The 16,709-nt window shown below is 41.4% G+C and overlaps 1 protein-coding gene across 2 annotated transcripts in view; it reads right to left on the minus strand.

The window, feature by feature from the left end:
* Positions 1 to 16,709, minus strand: part of LNX2 (ligand of numb-protein X 2) — an 87,329-nt gene that overhangs the window by 35,572 nt on the left and 35,048 nt on the right. Inside the window, exon 1 of one of the 2 annotated variants that reach the window (XM_087721242.1) lies at positions 11,118 to 11,232. The exons of the other annotated variant lie outside the window; for it this stretch is intronic. The gene's annotated coding sequence lies outside the window, so the exon portion shown is untranslated. Of the gene's footprint in view, positions 1 to 11,117; positions 11,233 to 16,709 lie in introns of those variants that run through there. 2 annotated transcript variants of the gene reach the window in all.

The raw sequence follows: 16,709 nt of genomic DNA on the forward strand, positions 1-16,709 counted from the left end.
CCTTCTCTGTGGCGGCTCCGGCCCTTTGGAACGAGCTCCCCGCAGATTCGGACCCTCACCTCTCTCCAGGCCTTCCGAAAAGCCGTTAAAACCTGGCTGTGTCGGCAGGCCTGGGGTCGATGAGTTCCCTTCCCCTCTCGAATCGTGTGGCTGTTGGTTGTTTTAAATTCCCTGTACTTTTTGTTGTAGTTCTTGTGTTTCCCTTCCCCTCCTTGGGTTTGTTCGCCGCCCTGAATCCCCCCAGGAATAGGGCGGCATATAAATAAAATGAACCTTGACCCTTGAACCTAATGAATCAATCTATCTTTCTTTCTCTTTCTTTCTTTCTTTCTTTCTTTTCTCTTTCTTTCTTTTCCTTCCTTCCATCCCTCTTTCTTTCTTTTTCTTTCTTCATCTTCCTTCCCTCCCTCCCTCCTCTGTTTCTTTCTTTTTCTTTCTTCCTTTCTCTTTCTCCTCCTTCCCTCCCTCCCTCCCTCCTCTCATTCTCTTTCTTTCTTTTGTTCCTTCCTTCCTTTTTTCTTTCATTCCTTCTTCTCAAAGGCAAGTTCAAAATGCCAGACATATCCCATCCTTACCGAACATTCACTTCTCCAAGGTACCTTAATCACTGATGCAGTTTAGATTGCTTGATTGCTCCCCACTCCACATCCATTTCCAGAACTTTTATAAAACTAAAGAGACAGAAACCTTTGGTAAGAAAATGTATGGTCTGGCAATATGTCTGCTGGACCAATTTGAGAAAAAAAACAACCCCTTCCTGATCAGGTTGCTAAACAAGTTTATTGAGAATTAGCCTTTATTTTCAACGAAGAAATTAGGAGTAGAACCTTTGAGGAACACTGCAAAAAGGAATTGGTTTTATTACTCCTTTCAGCATGGGGCAGACAAATTCAGGTTGGAGGACAATTGGAAGTCTGAGAGACTAATAACAGCATCAAGATGATTGGCGTTTTAAAACCTACAGATCTGATGTGATGGGCTCTTTTAGCTTGAAGAGGGTTTTAGCTGATCTGAGCAGAAAAAATGATGAGTCAAGGTAATGCCTCTGATGATCTCTCTGGCTTTTATGAAAGCTAGAAAAAGTAGAGGAGGAAGAGAATCATTATGATATTGCATCAAAAGGTTGGTTGCCCACAGGGGTGGGATTGAAAAATGTTAGCAACCAGTTCTCTACCCAGTTGCTGGGTGGGCCTGGCCATGGTGGGCGTGGCCTACTTGGCCTCCTGTACCACCAGAGGGAGGGCATTTTCGGCTTCTCCGGACTCCAGAGGCTTTCCTCGAGCCCCTAGGAGGGTGAAAACAGCTACCCCTGGGCTCCGGAGGCTCTCCAGAGGCCGGAAACAGACTTGCTTTCGGACTTCTGATAGATATGTTTTTTGCCCTCCCCAGACTCTAGGATGCTTTCCATGAGCCTCCAGGAGGCCGGAAATGGGTGCATTTCTGGACTTCCAGGAGGCCCGTTTTTCGTCCTCCCAGAGGCCCCTCTCTGTGCGGTCCCTGCACTTACCTGGCATGATGTATGAGCCGCGTGGAGACTCCTGGGAGAGCAAGGTGGAGTGGGCAGGGTCTTGCAACAACCGGTTTAGCAAACTGGATGCAAAATTAACATCTGGATCATGCAAACCGATGCGAACTGGCTGAATCCCACCCCTGGTTGCTAGATTGTGGTAAACAGTTGACCCACATCCGTTAGAGAAATGATTCTAGGAGAGCAAAGACTGGTGGGCCAGCATTAGGGTTAGTGACACCATGGTATGTAAAGCTGTTCTTCTGAGAAGGATGAGGGGAGAGACAGAGAGACAAAAAAGAGTGTGCATTCTCCTATAAAAATATTAATATGTAAATTTATTCAGCTTGCTCATTCCTTGCATTCAGGCACTGAATTGTGGTTTGACATGGAACTTTAAGTAGCAGCCACAAAGGAATTAGGAGCAATGCACTGAAAAATAAACTGATATTTTTTTCATTACTTTATTATATGTTCCAACTTTTAAAAATCTGCTTTTATTGATATCATCTGTTGTGAACTATCCTTGGTTGAACTCAAGAATGCTGGTAATGTTGGGATGGCAAATATTAAGTAGGCAAATAGATAAAATCAAAAAAATGAGATTCCTCACAAATGATATTGTTCTCCATATCTCTAGACCTAATGCCTCTGCCATTCAAATCAGGTGTTCAGAACAGAACAAAATAACAGAGTTGGAAGGGACCTTACCATTTTCTTGCCCATTTTAATTTATATTCCTAATCTGTTTTTTACAGTACTGTTTTTGCACGGCTGAACTGTTTTTTCCTTTTGTGTAAAGACAGAAGCAAAAAATGAGTTAAACAGTTCTACTTTCTCCCTATTGTTCATCACCTTCTTGCTGTTTTCTCCCATTAATGGACCTATCATTTCCTTGACTTTATTCTGGTTTTCAGCATTTTCCACAACCTTAGTCCTGATGCTGGCTGGCTCTTGATACTGCATCCATTCTTTCTCTTTTTTTCCCTCATGGGGGGTGGGGGGAAGCCTTTGCAGATTATTAATCTTGCCACACAAAAATATTTGAAGAGGTTTTGCACTCAAAAAGCTGAAGAACAATTTTTTAAGACTCATCTTACAAAATGATACTGAGCATCCTTGTTCTCACTGGGCCTAAATGACAAAGGTATTATATTGCTTCACAAAGGATGCTGACAACATGAAGCTGGAGAGGCTGCTAAGCAGGCAGAAGGGAATGCTAAGATTAGATCAGTGTTGAATTTACAATCAGAAAAATAATCACGGACACTTTTTCTCCAGTACTTCCAAATGCATTTTGTTCCCCCACCTTGCAAAAATTCAGTGAACATTAAGCCCTTGGTATAAAAATAAAAATTATTGCCTCACAATAGAAATTTTACTTAAAACCACTATTAGGGGTTCTTTGGAGAAATGGTATCAACCCCCAACATGGAGAATAGCATTTTCTCCCCTGTATTTCCAAGGAGGCTTTTATAACACAAAATAACTTAACATACTTAATGGTTAAGCCTTACCACTAAACGTATATTATATTATGCCTAGACTGACTTATGTGTCAATTCCCATATCTATTAGAGATCTGTTGGTGGCATCCACATGGATGCCACCAACACCTCAACTGTTGTGAGTCTCCCAAAGTTACCTAGGTTAATGGACAACCAAACCAAACAGAATCACACCATACCAAACTGAACTGAAACAAACCAAACCAAACCAAAGCAAACTGAGTGCTGAAATGGGAGCGCATGCGTGGGGGGGAGCACCAGAAACCGGAAGAGCAGCTTCCAGGTATACATGCGCGGGAGTGCCGGAAACTGAAAGAGTAGTTCCCTGGCATACATGTGAGCGCCGAGAAGGTAAGATTCTAATTTCTGGCATGAGCATGTATGCTGGTCACCTGGTCTTCTGGTTTCTGGCACGCATGCGCGCACCAAGATCAGCTGGCCAGCACGCATATGTGTGCTGGAAACTGGAAGCTCAGCTTCCTGATATGTACATACACACCAGGGAGTTGCTCTTCTGGTTTCTGGCACTCCTGCACATGTGAAGACCAGCTGGCCAATGCATGCATGTGTGCCAGAAACTGGAAGAGCAACGGGTGACGGCTGGTGTGCCTGGAGAGATGGCTCTGTGTGTCACTTCTGGCACCTGTGCCATAGGTTTGCCATCACGGTCCTATACAGTGGTGGGTTGCAGGCGGTACGCCCCAGTACAGGCGTACCGGAGCCAGCCCAGAGCACCGGATACCGTTCCAGTACGGTGCTCTGGAGGGCCCACCCACCTGAGCTCCTTACCGGTCTTTTAAGTCTTCTGTGCTTCCGCACATGGCACATACAGCGCCTGCGTGATGCTCTGCTGAGCATCTGGAGTGTTGCGGAAGCTTGCGGAGGTGCTAAGACGCATGCACGTGCTGCGTGCGTCCATGTGGACGCCGCTGGGCCTGTTCCAACCATACCGGTTGGAACGGGATCCGGAACCCACCACTGGTCCTATACATATTCTCCTTTCTCATGCAAGTATGCTAGCTTGAGCTATAACTAATCTTTTAGCTATTATTTAGCCGTCTTAGTTGGCTTCTCTTGCTGGCTAATTTTTGGTATTATCTGCTCAGGACTCTTGGCCTGTGATTTTGAGTCGCTGAGAAAAGCCTATCAGTTTGTGTTTTGAGGGGCTGCACAGAAAGCATGTTACCAGCTGTCATAGGCTGTAGACATTTCTCCTGGAGTGGAGCAGGTGCTTAGATTCCTAATGTCACCAATGTATGTATGCAATATATTATTGAGAGGTAATCCCAGTAAAAATGCCAATATTAAGAAAATAATTCAAGAGCTAGTTAAAGTCTTCAATGGAGCAGGGATACCCAAAGAGTTTCCTCACAGATAGAGGGCCAAACTTTCAATCTACCATATTAAAACATCAGTGTACTGCTTTAGGAATAAAAGCAGTATTAACCTCTCTTTATTATCCAGATGAATGGCTTAATGGACGGAATGAATCAAATTGACTGGTCTTCTTTGCTATTCCTGGCCAGTAAAATTGGTCTACAATTCAATAAAGAGCACTGTTATTACCTAAAATGTCCAGCTAATAGGCTTTCATGAGCCAACCATAAGATTTGTTCTTTGTATCTGTCAGGAACAATTATTTGTTCCAGGCACTCCTTAGTTAAAGGGATACATGCCCTAACTCTATATATTATATGACTGCAAGAGGTTGCCCCTACTTCAAGTCAAAGCTTCTTTCCCAAATTCTCATTTCTTCCTTTTGCTGATTGTTTCTTAACTGTCTTTTACTGTGGGATTCTTTCACTCTCCCCCCCCCCCCGTCCTGCTATATTTATGTCCCAAGGAAGGTATTGGGTGCCCTCTGCCTTGAATCAGCATTATGTCAATTATTTTCCATAGAAGAAAGCTTTAGTCTTCCCTGTATCAGATGATAGACAGAAGAGTTTTACTTTGTAATGCTATAAAAAGAATTATTCAGAAAATTGTTTGTTCAATGCTGCCCTTGTTTTTAACCTTATTCAGTGATGTTACAGAGGTCTCATTCTTTTCGATGGCTGACATAATACATGGAAGGAAATATTTTTCCTGCCTTAGCCCCCAATCCTGTAAACAAAGATTCAAGCTGAATAGTTTTTTCTCTTCCCTTATTGCAAACATAAATTGAAGGAATGATAATATATGACTCAAACTCCTAGTAGAAAAGGTGGCATAAAAAAGATAATGTTCCATTCAAATACATATTTCTGAACAGTTAGCACAGGATCTGTTTCCGTGCAGCTTTTGTGCTGTTCTGGAAACTGCACTAAAATGTTCCCAGTATCTATGCATTTCTGCAGCTAAGCAGCTAAGCTTTCAACTCAGATGTGACACTGAAGAAAAAACGATGCAAGATCAGCCCTGCAACACTTAATCTTATCTGCACCACTCAGAATCACAATTGTGAGATCGGCAGCTATTTAAACAAATGTAATGAATTAGCACTGGAAGCAAGACCATGAGTGGGAACATTAATGAGAACATCCTAACTCAGTGTTTCTCAACCTTGGCAACTTGAAGATGTCCGGACTTCAACTCCCAGAATTCCCCAGCCAGCGAATGCATTCGCTGGCTGGGGAATTCTGGGAGTTGAAGTCCGGACATCTTCAAGTTGCCAAGGTTGAGAAACACTGTCCTAACTGTACAGGTAGTCCTCTACTTACAACAGTTTGTTTAGTGACTGTCTGAAGTTACAATGGCACTGGAAAAAAATGATTAATGACCCTTTTCCACACTTATAACCATTGCAGCATCCCCTATGGGCATGTGATTCACATATTTATGATGGTTGTAGTGTCCCAGGGTCATGTGATCATCTTTTGCGACCTTTTGCCAAGCAAAGCAAAGATTTGTGGAAGCCAGATTCACTTAACAACGCTGTTACTAATTTAACAACTGCAGCGATTCACTTAACCAATGTGGCAAGAAAAGTCGTAAAATGGGGCAAAACTCAGTTAACAAATTCCTCACTTTGCAACAGGTAAGACAAGATTCTCATCCAGTAGAAAACAAGATGTGCTGTTGCTTCTTCCTCAGGAGGAGGAAATATTAGAGCAGGCTTAAATACAGTACAGCTCGAAAACTTGCATTTCATTATTTGTGTTTCACTTGTGTTTCCATAGTTACCAGAGGCTTCAGGCTTTAATTAAAGCAGTGACTTTTAAAAACAGGACTAGTTCCTCTCCCTTTCAAGGACACTTCTGTGTGTTGTCTTATGAAAAGCTAATATTATGTTCAAGTATAAATTATACACAGTGCCTCTGTGACTTAGCTGGGGAGGAGATACATCAAATGTTGTCTCTTCTTTCATGCTTTGTTGTTGTTGTTAGTTGCGAAGTCGTGTCCGACCCATTCCTGGAACAACAATGTTCCTCCAGGCCTCCCTGTCCTCTACCATCCCCTGGAGTCCATTTAAGATCATGCCTATTGCTTCGGTGACTCCATCCAGCCACTTCATTCTCTGTCTTCTTCTTTTGCCCTCAGTCTTTCCCAGCAGGTTTTTCTCCTTCATGCTAAATGCTACAAATGATCGAAGTTTGTTCCAAACAATCTCTATTATGTTTATTTTTGTTCAGGGCCCTTACATGGAAGAATATTTCCATCCCTTGTAAGATACAAAAGATTTGTACTCAAAACTATCTTCATTTTTGAAAGATTCTCACAAACTTCACATTTAAAAAAATGATAAACCCTGCACCCCGTTTCTGCTGCCATCATCCTGGAACTAATTCATCTTTATTTTCTGGGATGTTCCTATCATCAGTTTCCAGGCCCCTTTAAACATATTTGGATGCAAAGAAAAATTTGAAATTTTGCTTTGTTTTAGAAGAAAACGAATTCTAAGTTTTTGAGCAAGCTGAATAATATGAGATCTTTTCTTGCTAGCACTAAATAAAAACAGCCTTGAACAGTCTTCAAACAACAATTTACATGATTGGGAACTGACAACCTGGGGAACAAAGGATACAACTCTTTAAGAGTGGCATCACTGACCTATCACTGGTAGCAATGATAGACCAACTTTAATTCAAGACAATATAAACTCTTGAATTAAAAGAATTAGAAAAATTTGGATTTCCATTCCTTGTAAGAGCTTTAAAAATACAAAAGATTTGTACTCAAAACTACCTTCATTTTTGAAAGATTCTCACAAACTTCCTATTGAAAAAATGATAAAACTTTAGCTCTTTAAATTGTATGTATAAATATGTGTCTATGAACAATGTTTAAAGGAAACAATGTATTTTCTTATAGAAACACAATAGCAGAACATTTTCCTAAAATCACTTAAATCATTCTTATGGTCTGTTTGATGTATTAAAAAAAAGGCAATGTATAACCAAAGATGAAGCAAATGAGACAAGCCAAAAACATAGATATTTCCCTCAAAAATATAGCAGGTAGAATTGGTTTTGGAAAGAAGGAAAACATTCAACTTTGCTGACTAACAGCTTTTTCTAACTGATGCTGATTTTCACATATTTACTTGCTAAAAGTAACGGCTGAAGGTGTTACATTTTCTGAAATATAGAGCCAAGTCATGGGTACATTGTGCCATAATTTGAAAAATTCAGTTTGGTAGTAATATGAGCATAAAACCCTGACACAACAACAGCAACTAAAAAAGTGAACATCAGGATTAATACTAGGTTGCAACATATTGTATATGAGAAATACTGTTAAGATTTTGCTTCCTTTTAAAGGGAGAAGGTATGCAGTTCATCTACTCAGTACAGGTAGTCCTTGATTTACAACAGTTCGCTTAGTGAGCATTCAAAGTTACAGCAACATTGAAAAAAGTGACTTATGACTGGTTTTCAGAGTTATGATATTTCCAACATCCCCATGATCATGTGATCAAAATTGGGATTCTTGGCAACTGGTTCATATTTATGACCATTGCTGTATCCTAAGATCGTGTGATGCCCTTTTGCAACCTTCTGGCAAGTCAAGGGGAGGCCATATTCACTTAAAGACCAGGTTACAAACTTATCAATTGCAGTGACAATTGAGGCAAAAAAGGTCGTAAAATGGGGCAAAATTCACTTAACAAATGTTTCACTTAACAACAGAAATGTTGGGCCCAATTGTGGTTGTAAGTCAAGGACTACCTGTCCTAAAATCAATAATATGAAAGAAATAACAGAACCGCTGAAGTCTAAAACGTTTAAATTAGGAGAATATATTCAACTTAAACCAATATTTCATGTTACTGTAAGGGCTACATCTCTATATTACTTTATAATTCGAATAGAAAAATGGCATTTTTACATAATAGCAACATAGATTTCCAAAGGATCAGATTAAAGGGAGCACTGCTTATACATTAAAGCTTGCAAATGGAAAAGCAGGGAGCAGTCAACCTGGCTTTCTTTCTTTGTAATGGTAACTTTCCACCCTCTGCCAATTATTATTTTACTCTGCCAATTATTATTTTACTATTTGTTCTCTACGAAAGGCTGTTCTTTGTTGTTCCACTGCTTTCCTGACCCATCCCAAAACACCAGGCAACATTCATAAAATTGGCAAAAATAAGTGATTCTTCCTCAGGAAATATCCAAACCTCTGCCAGGGATCATTCAGGAACAGCCATTAGGATAACCCCTCTGGTGGCAAGATTGTCACTCCAGGGCAATGGTGGGATTCAATTTTTTTTACTACCGGTTCTGTGGGCATGGCTTGGTGGGTGTGGCAGGGGAAGGATACTGCAAAATCCCCAATCCCTCCCCACTCCTGGGGAAAGGATACTGCAAAATCTCATTCCCTCCCCATTCCTGGGAAAGGATACTGCAAAATCCCCATTCCCTCCCCACCCCATTAATCTGCTTTCCAGCTCCATTCTCCTAAGCAAGAGCAACAAAAGAAGTCCCATCTGATCAGATGGGACTTGGGAGGCAGTAAATAGATGAGGGCGGGGCCAGCCAGAGGTGATATTTGCCGGTTCTGCTACAGGTTCGCCAGAACCCGTCAGAACCGGCTGAATACCACCTCTGCTCCAGGGCAGCATTTCTTATAGACCAAGGAACAGGATAGTGTAATGTCAGTAATCTTAATTTTCCATCTGCTATGTACTTCAGTTATTGTGGAATTCAAAACCCCATTTCTCCTTGCCTACTGGGTAGACTGGTGGGAGTTTTTCACTAGTACCATTTATTTCCATTAAAACAGAAAGGGGCAATGTACTTTGTTTTCATCATGTCATTGCCCACTCAAAATTCAGCTGCAAAAATCATAGCTCTCCCTCTGTTTTGGCAAATAAGTATTAAAATAGATGTATAAGTTTCTGATAAACCGAAGGGACCTAGTTTTCTTTCTCTTTTTTTGTAACATTTTTTTTATTGAGTTACGAAATATTATAAGACACAAAATACTAAAGTAAATAGAAAAGCAGTGGGGAGGAAGAGGAGGGAGAGAAGTGAGGAAGGATAAGAAAAAGAAGCATTGACTTCTGACTCTCAACTTTTTGCTTTTTCATAATAATATGAACAAGCCACTTCTATAAAGATCTATCAATCTTTTTAGTAAAACCCAAAATCAAAGTTTCATTCTTTTCCACTTCAAGCATGAAGTTCAGAAGTGGTCTCTATGTGGAAACAAAAGTACATATTCTTTTCTTTAATCAAAATACCGTATTTTTTCGGACTATAAGATGCACCGGTGTATAAGACGCACCAAGATTTCAAAGAGATAAGTAAGGGAAAAAAGTCTTTGCCTTCCTTCAGCTCCCAACAGCCGTCTGAAGGCTTCAGCAGGGCTGGGGAAAGGCAAAAGCGCCCCCATTTTTGCTTTGCACAGCCCTGCATAGGGCTGCTGGGGGCTGAAGGAAGGCAAAAAAGTCTCAATTTTTGCAAAAAATGGCTCATTTTTCACAAAAACGGGATGCGGGGGCAGGGCTTTGGGAGGCCAAAAATGGCTGTATTCAGTGTATAAGATGCACCAACATTTCCACGCTCTTTTAGGTGGCAAAGGTGCATCTTATACTCCAAAAAATACGGTAAGTCAATTTTGCCATTTCAGGGACTAGGGGCCTAGTTTTGTTAAATCCTTTCTCAAAGGTACCAGAGGAAAAGTCTGAAAATCTTGCCTTTATTCCTTCAGGTACTGTTATCAGGCCCTCTGTTTCTTGGCCAATGGAAAAAGAGACCATGAAAGATGGTTTAGACCTGCCTAGGATTAATACCTGTTCATAAAACCTACTATCAGAACACTCAGGACAGACTTTTTAAAAACAGAACTTTTTCATACAATATTATATACAATTACCCTATTTCCTCCAAAATAAGACCTCCCTGGATAATAAGTCCAATCAGGTTTTTGAGTGCATGCGCTAAAATAAGCCCTCCCCCGAAAATAAGTCCTCCCTGAAAATATTGCAACACAGCCGCAGCCATGAGGTGACCACGCTCGCTGCCTCCTGCACCTCAAAAATAATAAGACCTCTCCAAAAATAAGGCCAAGCGCTTATTTTTTGGGGGGGAGGGGTTAAAAGAAAATAAGACGCTGTCTTATTTTCAGGGGAACACGGCAATTAAAAATATACTACGACAACGTATGTTGCTAGCCACAAGGACAGATTGATGTAGGACAGACACATGAAGAGCTGCCTCTGTGGGATTTGCTTCTTGCTGGATAGTTCCTGAAGTTTAAACTAGAACTTCCAGTATGACATAAGATATCCCTATCTGACCTCGCCTTAAATATGTAGCATTTAAGTTAATACTCCTGAAGATTTTGAGAGAGGTATTAATCTATAAAAGGCTGAATTATTTTCTAGTGGCTGGGCTGTATATTTGTACATCTTTAATCAATATAAGACAGTAAATAAAAAACAATTTTACACAGTACATGAGATATCAAATAAAAATATAGACATGCACATAGACAAAAATCATTAAGCAATGGTGCAAAATTCAACTTCTGGAGTGTACTCCATAACTTTATCAATTAGAATAAAATATATGAAACTATGTATTATTAAGTCAAGTATAGAAGTCAAGTACAATTAATTCATCATATCTCATGCTGAACCATCTCTCCACAATAGAGAAAAACATTTTAAAATATACCTTATTGCATCCACGCTGATTACTCCATTGTACGCTTTATAAATCTGAATAGAATATCTAGCTATAAAATGCTTTCTTCTCTACATTTAAAAATGCTAATCCAGATAGGCAAGATCTCTTCTAGAACACGACAATGCTAGGAAAAAATAACTATAAAAGCTTGAAGAGGCAGGATTTTATGCCTGCAGTCATGTAATTAAGAGAAAGGGAATAATTAACCAAGCCAATTCTTTCTCACTGATTCAATGAGTTTTGGAAAGAGGAGGAATAAAAATATGCTTGTACAGGAATTTCATTCCTACAAGACAATCTGTCTAACTATAGTAAAAAAAAAAAAAAAAAACAGAAAAAAAAAACTCAATGCTTTTTTCAGGTTTCAAAGTCTAATGTCATTAGTCTGGCCGACTCTTTTCCAGCAAGTATATGTTCTTTCAGATCAAACAGAACATGGAAAAGTTAAGGTTCTTTAATAATTATTGGAATGAAAAAAATCAATCATTCTAGATTCTTAGCAATACTGTTAAGAAGCCAAAAAAAATGATAAAAGGTTACAGAGCTGAATTTCCCCATTCATGTAAGGACGTTTTTAATGTGCCTTTTGGCAAAAATGCACAATTCTTACTCCATCTTTTACTTCATCTAGCTTGAAAAATTAAATGCCGGCTGTGTGAAGTGCCTCCTTTAATTTTGTGCTTTTATCTTGCAAAAATACTGAGAGATCATTTAATCCTGTTCTAGAAAAAAAAGCTTCATGTTCTAAGAGAGTAAATCTCAAATTAGAATACATTATAATTAAAGCGCTGATGAAACTAAAGTTACCCAGTGCTTCAGAATACTGTTGTTAAGACTGTTAGCAATAGAGGGGAATTTTTACTATTTATCCTCAAAAAGGTTTGAGATTTATTGGACTTATATGCCACCCTTCTCCCAAAGGACTCAGGGCGGCGTACAACATAAAAACACATATTACAAAAGTTAAAAGAAAGATTAAATAGAATATCCAAAAAAACCAATAGACATTTACAATAAGATTTAGAAATTAGATTAAAATTAACAATTAAAATTAATAATTAATTTTATTCAGGCCAGGCCGGCTTGCTGGAAAAGCCAACTTTTTAGGGCGTGCCGGAAGGACCGGAGGTCGGGAATTATGCAAAGCTCCGGGGGCAGCTCATTCCAAAGGGAAGGCACTCCCACAGAGAAGGCTCTCCCCCTGGGGGTTGCCAGCCGAAACTGCCTGGACGGTGGGAGGCTACTGGTGGCAGTAGGTGGTCTCACAAGTATCCTGGGCCTAAGCCATGGAGCGCTTTAAAGATCATAATTAACACCTTGAATCGCACCCGGAAAACAACCAGCAAGCAGTGCAGGCCGCCTAAAAGGGGTGTAACATGGAAGCACTTAGGGTACCCCCATGACAACCCGCACAGCCGCATTCTGGATCAGCTGAAGCCTCCGGGTGCTCTTCAAGGGCAGCCCCATGTAGAGAGCATTACAGTAGTCCAGGTGAGAAAGGACGTGGGCATGAGTGACTGTGCACAGGGCATCCTGATCCAGGTAGGGGCGCAACTAGCGTACCAGGCGAACCTGGTAAAAGCCCCCCCCTGGTTACGGCCATTAGGTGCTCTTCTAAACTAAGCCGCGTATCCAGGAGGACTCCCAGATTGCCGGCCCTCCCTGAGGGGGATAAGATTTCTCCCCCTATCATCAAAGATGGTACAAGATGCACAAATCAGGATGACGGAAACCACAGCCATTCTGTCTTGGAGGGATTGAGCTTGAGCAATCTTCCCCCTCCCCCCCCAAATCATTAGTGTTTAAAAGAAAAATAGTAAAATTTTTACTCTTAGATGTAACAAAGTATGACAGCTTGATTTTTAAAAGAATCTAGCTAGTGGATCCCCCATCTATACATCACCTGGGGTGTGTGTGTGTGTGTGCGTGCATGTGTGTGTGTTTGTATATATACATGTGTGTGTGCACGAACACCCGCAAGTCCATATGTAATCTTGTACAATGTTTCAATATTTCAGTTTAAGTTCCAGATTTTCCAGTGCTTTTGTGCCCTGCCTAGTCTATGAGCAGCAAAAATATAATTGTTTAGTTTCAGAGAATCCTATCTGGCAGATTTTCTGTCATCTCATTTTCTAACTGAAGCACAGTAAAAATGTCATGGTAAAAGATACTGGACTTTTTCCAACATCATTAACTTTAGCAAAAATGTTTTTCCCCCCCCCCCAAAAAAAAATAATTATTATTATTACGGATTCTAATTTTTATGAAAAAGTTGGATGCTTTCCAATATCATTAGCTTTAGCAAAAAGGTTTTTTTTTTCTTGTTTTCCACTGATTCTAATCCTTGTGAAAAAGTTACACAAAACTGGCCATTAATACATATTCTGATATTCTAAATCAGAGGTCAGGAAATTATGGCCTGCAGGCCAAATCTTGGCTCTGATAAAATGAAATTTTCTGGCATTATGAATACTGGTTTGCCATGTATTGTATGTATTTGGTACGTTCTGCCATGTTTTTTCAATTTCCCAATCTAACCTGCAATCCTATTCCCTTTTGATGTCCATCAGTCTTTTGTGCCACCTGTCTTCTTTTTCTTTATGGAGCTGCCTAGGGGGGGCATGCCTGTGCCGGAAAATGAACTTCCGGTTTCTGGCACTGTCTTCCGGTTACTGCTGTACATGCGCATGCGCCGATCAGCTGGCCGCTGCACATGCACAAAGGCCAGCTGATTATCGCGTACGCACCAGAAACCCAGAAGAGGAACCTGGCTCCACGTGCCACTTCGGGCACACGTACCATAGATTCACGATCACTGATATATACTGTCTCCCATCCATCAACCTAATCTTTGTACACTGATTGGGGATCTCAATTCTACCATGTCCATAGGAATATAAATGAATTCTGTAGGCAACTTCAGAGCCTCCAGAAAGTTGTTCTGCTCCTATTCAGTAGTCCTACGCTGCTTAAAAAGATGTCTTTATCTTTTTAATCTGTTGGGTTCTATTGATAATCCCGCCCAATTAAATAAACAATGATACAATGCTATATCTGATGTAGCTACCTGGATACTTCTGAACAAAAACATATTTGTTGCAGCAAATTAGGTGAAAAAGCAATAAGGATACGCAAATAGGAGAGCAGCAAAGGTGGAAGAACAGACGGAAAATTGTGACAAGTAGGGGAAAAAATGTGGGGACAAAAGGACACCTAAAAAGCATTGGGATTTTCCAATGCTAAAAAGCATTGGGATTTTCCACCCTTATGGGCTGTGACTCAACTTTTTCCATTTTCGTCATTTCTACTCCGGGATTGCAGAGCACACTGTTCCCTGAACTGGATCTACCTCACTAGTTACCCAATGAACTATGCTAACAGGGACTCGGAGGTGTATTAGTACATTTCAAACATTATTTGTAGCATTCCTTTAGACAGAGGGTTTGTATAAGCAGTCATCTACAAGCTGAAATCAGCATCTGGAATATATAAGTGCCCCAATATACTTTTCTATATTGGAGCACTTGTTTTTGAAAATTACAATAGAAAAAATACTTTCTTTCTTGATTTGAAATTATATATTTTCCTTACTGGCTTTCTATTTCTGCCAATTTTATGTAAATTTTGGATGCTTTTTATACCAAAGTATGGAACTTCTTTAAATGTAAACATCCTACAGCAGTTATGCCTAACCTTTTCGGCACCAAGTGCCAAAACTAGAGTGTGTGTGCCGAAGCGCCAGAACCCAGAAACGAACAGCTGACTGGTGCACATGTGTGTGGCAGCCAGCTGCTCTTCTGGGTTTCGGCAGGAACATGTGCGCCGGACAGCTGGTCCTTCACATGAATGCATGCACCAAAACCCGGAAGAGCAGGTGGCCACCGTATGCATGCACACTGGACAGCTGGTCCTTCATGTGAAGAATAGCTGTCTGGCGCGCATGCACGCACCGGAACCTGGAAGACCAGCTGGCCATCATGCACTGCGCCAGACAGCTGGTCCTTCACGCATGCATGCAACAGAACCCAGAAGAGCAGATGGCGACGGCGCCCGTGACTACGGAGAGGGTTCTGTGTGCCACCTCTGGCACATGTGCCATAGGTTCGCCATGATGGTCCTACAACATTTTATGGGCATAACTATTATAAAGGCACCGTTATGGGAATATTATTTCAATACAGGTTCACTTACCAAACACTTTTGCGACCAGCAACTCTGACACCAAACAATGTGGTCCTAAAGTGAAAATATCCATTTTTAAAAAATCATAAGCACCAACCAAAGCAAGCTTATCACTTCTGTTGAATATTCAGGATTCTTAAAAGGCCGGCAGCAGCCTATGCTGCGCCCTGATTGGCTGGGACGCAGCATAGCCTGTTGCTAGCCAGCTACCAGCCCCTGATTGGTTCTGACAGTTCTAACACCTGATTGGTTTTGACAGTTCTGACAGTTACAGTTGCTAGTATAAATACCCTGGCGCATTACCGGGCGTTTTGAATCGCTGTCATCTCTGTACTCAATAAACATCTTGACTTTGCATCCATGGCTCCTGCGTCTTCTATCCACCAATACACTACGACCCGCAGGGGCCAGCCATAGACGCCTTATAGCCAGCCCCGGTTCCGCAACATCGTTCCAATATTACAAACCATCCAGCCTTTCCTGATGCAGGCCAGCCTAACCCAGCCACCGGGTATACACCCTCTGCTGTCAGTTCAGCACACTCTCAAGCCGAGCCCGCAATACACCAGCCATCCTTATTAGGCCACCTTGGGCCTAGCCCTCCCATCTCCCAGGCCGCCTACTGGCCTAATTTCCATCCACCGCCATCCTCGACCGCGCTCCCATCGCCCAGCCTACCTTATCCATTCCGTCCTCCAGTACCAGCAGGAGGGTCTTCTGATGTCACCTGGAGCTCCACTCCCCGAAGGGAGGAGCTCTTACAGGGACATCTCTTGTCAGCTCCGCCTGCAGTCCAACTGCGGCGGTCGGGGCGTGTCCGCCGCTTGTCTGCGTATCTTAACGACTACGCGTGCGCAGTTCCTCACGCATGCGCATTGCTGGGGGGGAAGGAGTGTTGCAGCCTCGTAAGTCCTCAGACTTACGAATGACAGCTCGGCAGCAGCCAGGCGCATCTTAGCCAATCAGACGCGCCTGCCAGTTGCCGGGCTGTCATACGCGAGGCGATTGGTTAAACCGTTTGACAGCTGGGTATAAAAGGCTGTCAAACATCGGAGACTCCCCGGTCTACTTACTGTTGTTGTTACACGTTCTTGCTTGAATAAAAGGTTACAGTTACCTCAGACGCCTCCGTTAATTCCTACCGCCGATCTAACAACTTCTCCTCTCAAATTTAGCCTATTAAAAATCTCTCTTATTTTTATCTGAAATCATTTTCCCATTGCAGCGCATTACCCAGTTATTTAGATATTAAAACAGTAATATTGTAAGGATAGTATTCAGTGATGCTATAAGTCCCTCATGGGGAGATGGATTGACAGAGGAAGACTTTCAATTTAAAAAAAAAAAAAGATCCCACAAGCCTGAATTTTGGTTCAGTCCTACTCTAATAAAGGCCTC

The sequence above is a fragment of the Thamnophis sirtalis genome, unplaced genomic scaffold, assembly GCF_051295495.1.
Source record: "Thamnophis sirtalis isolate CommonGarterSnake01/CBP01778 unplaced genomic scaffold, rThaSir2_p1.2 scaffold_8, whole genome shotgun sequence".
NCBI lineage: Eukaryota > Metazoa > Chordata > Lepidosauria > Squamata > Natricidae > Thamnophis > Thamnophis sirtalis.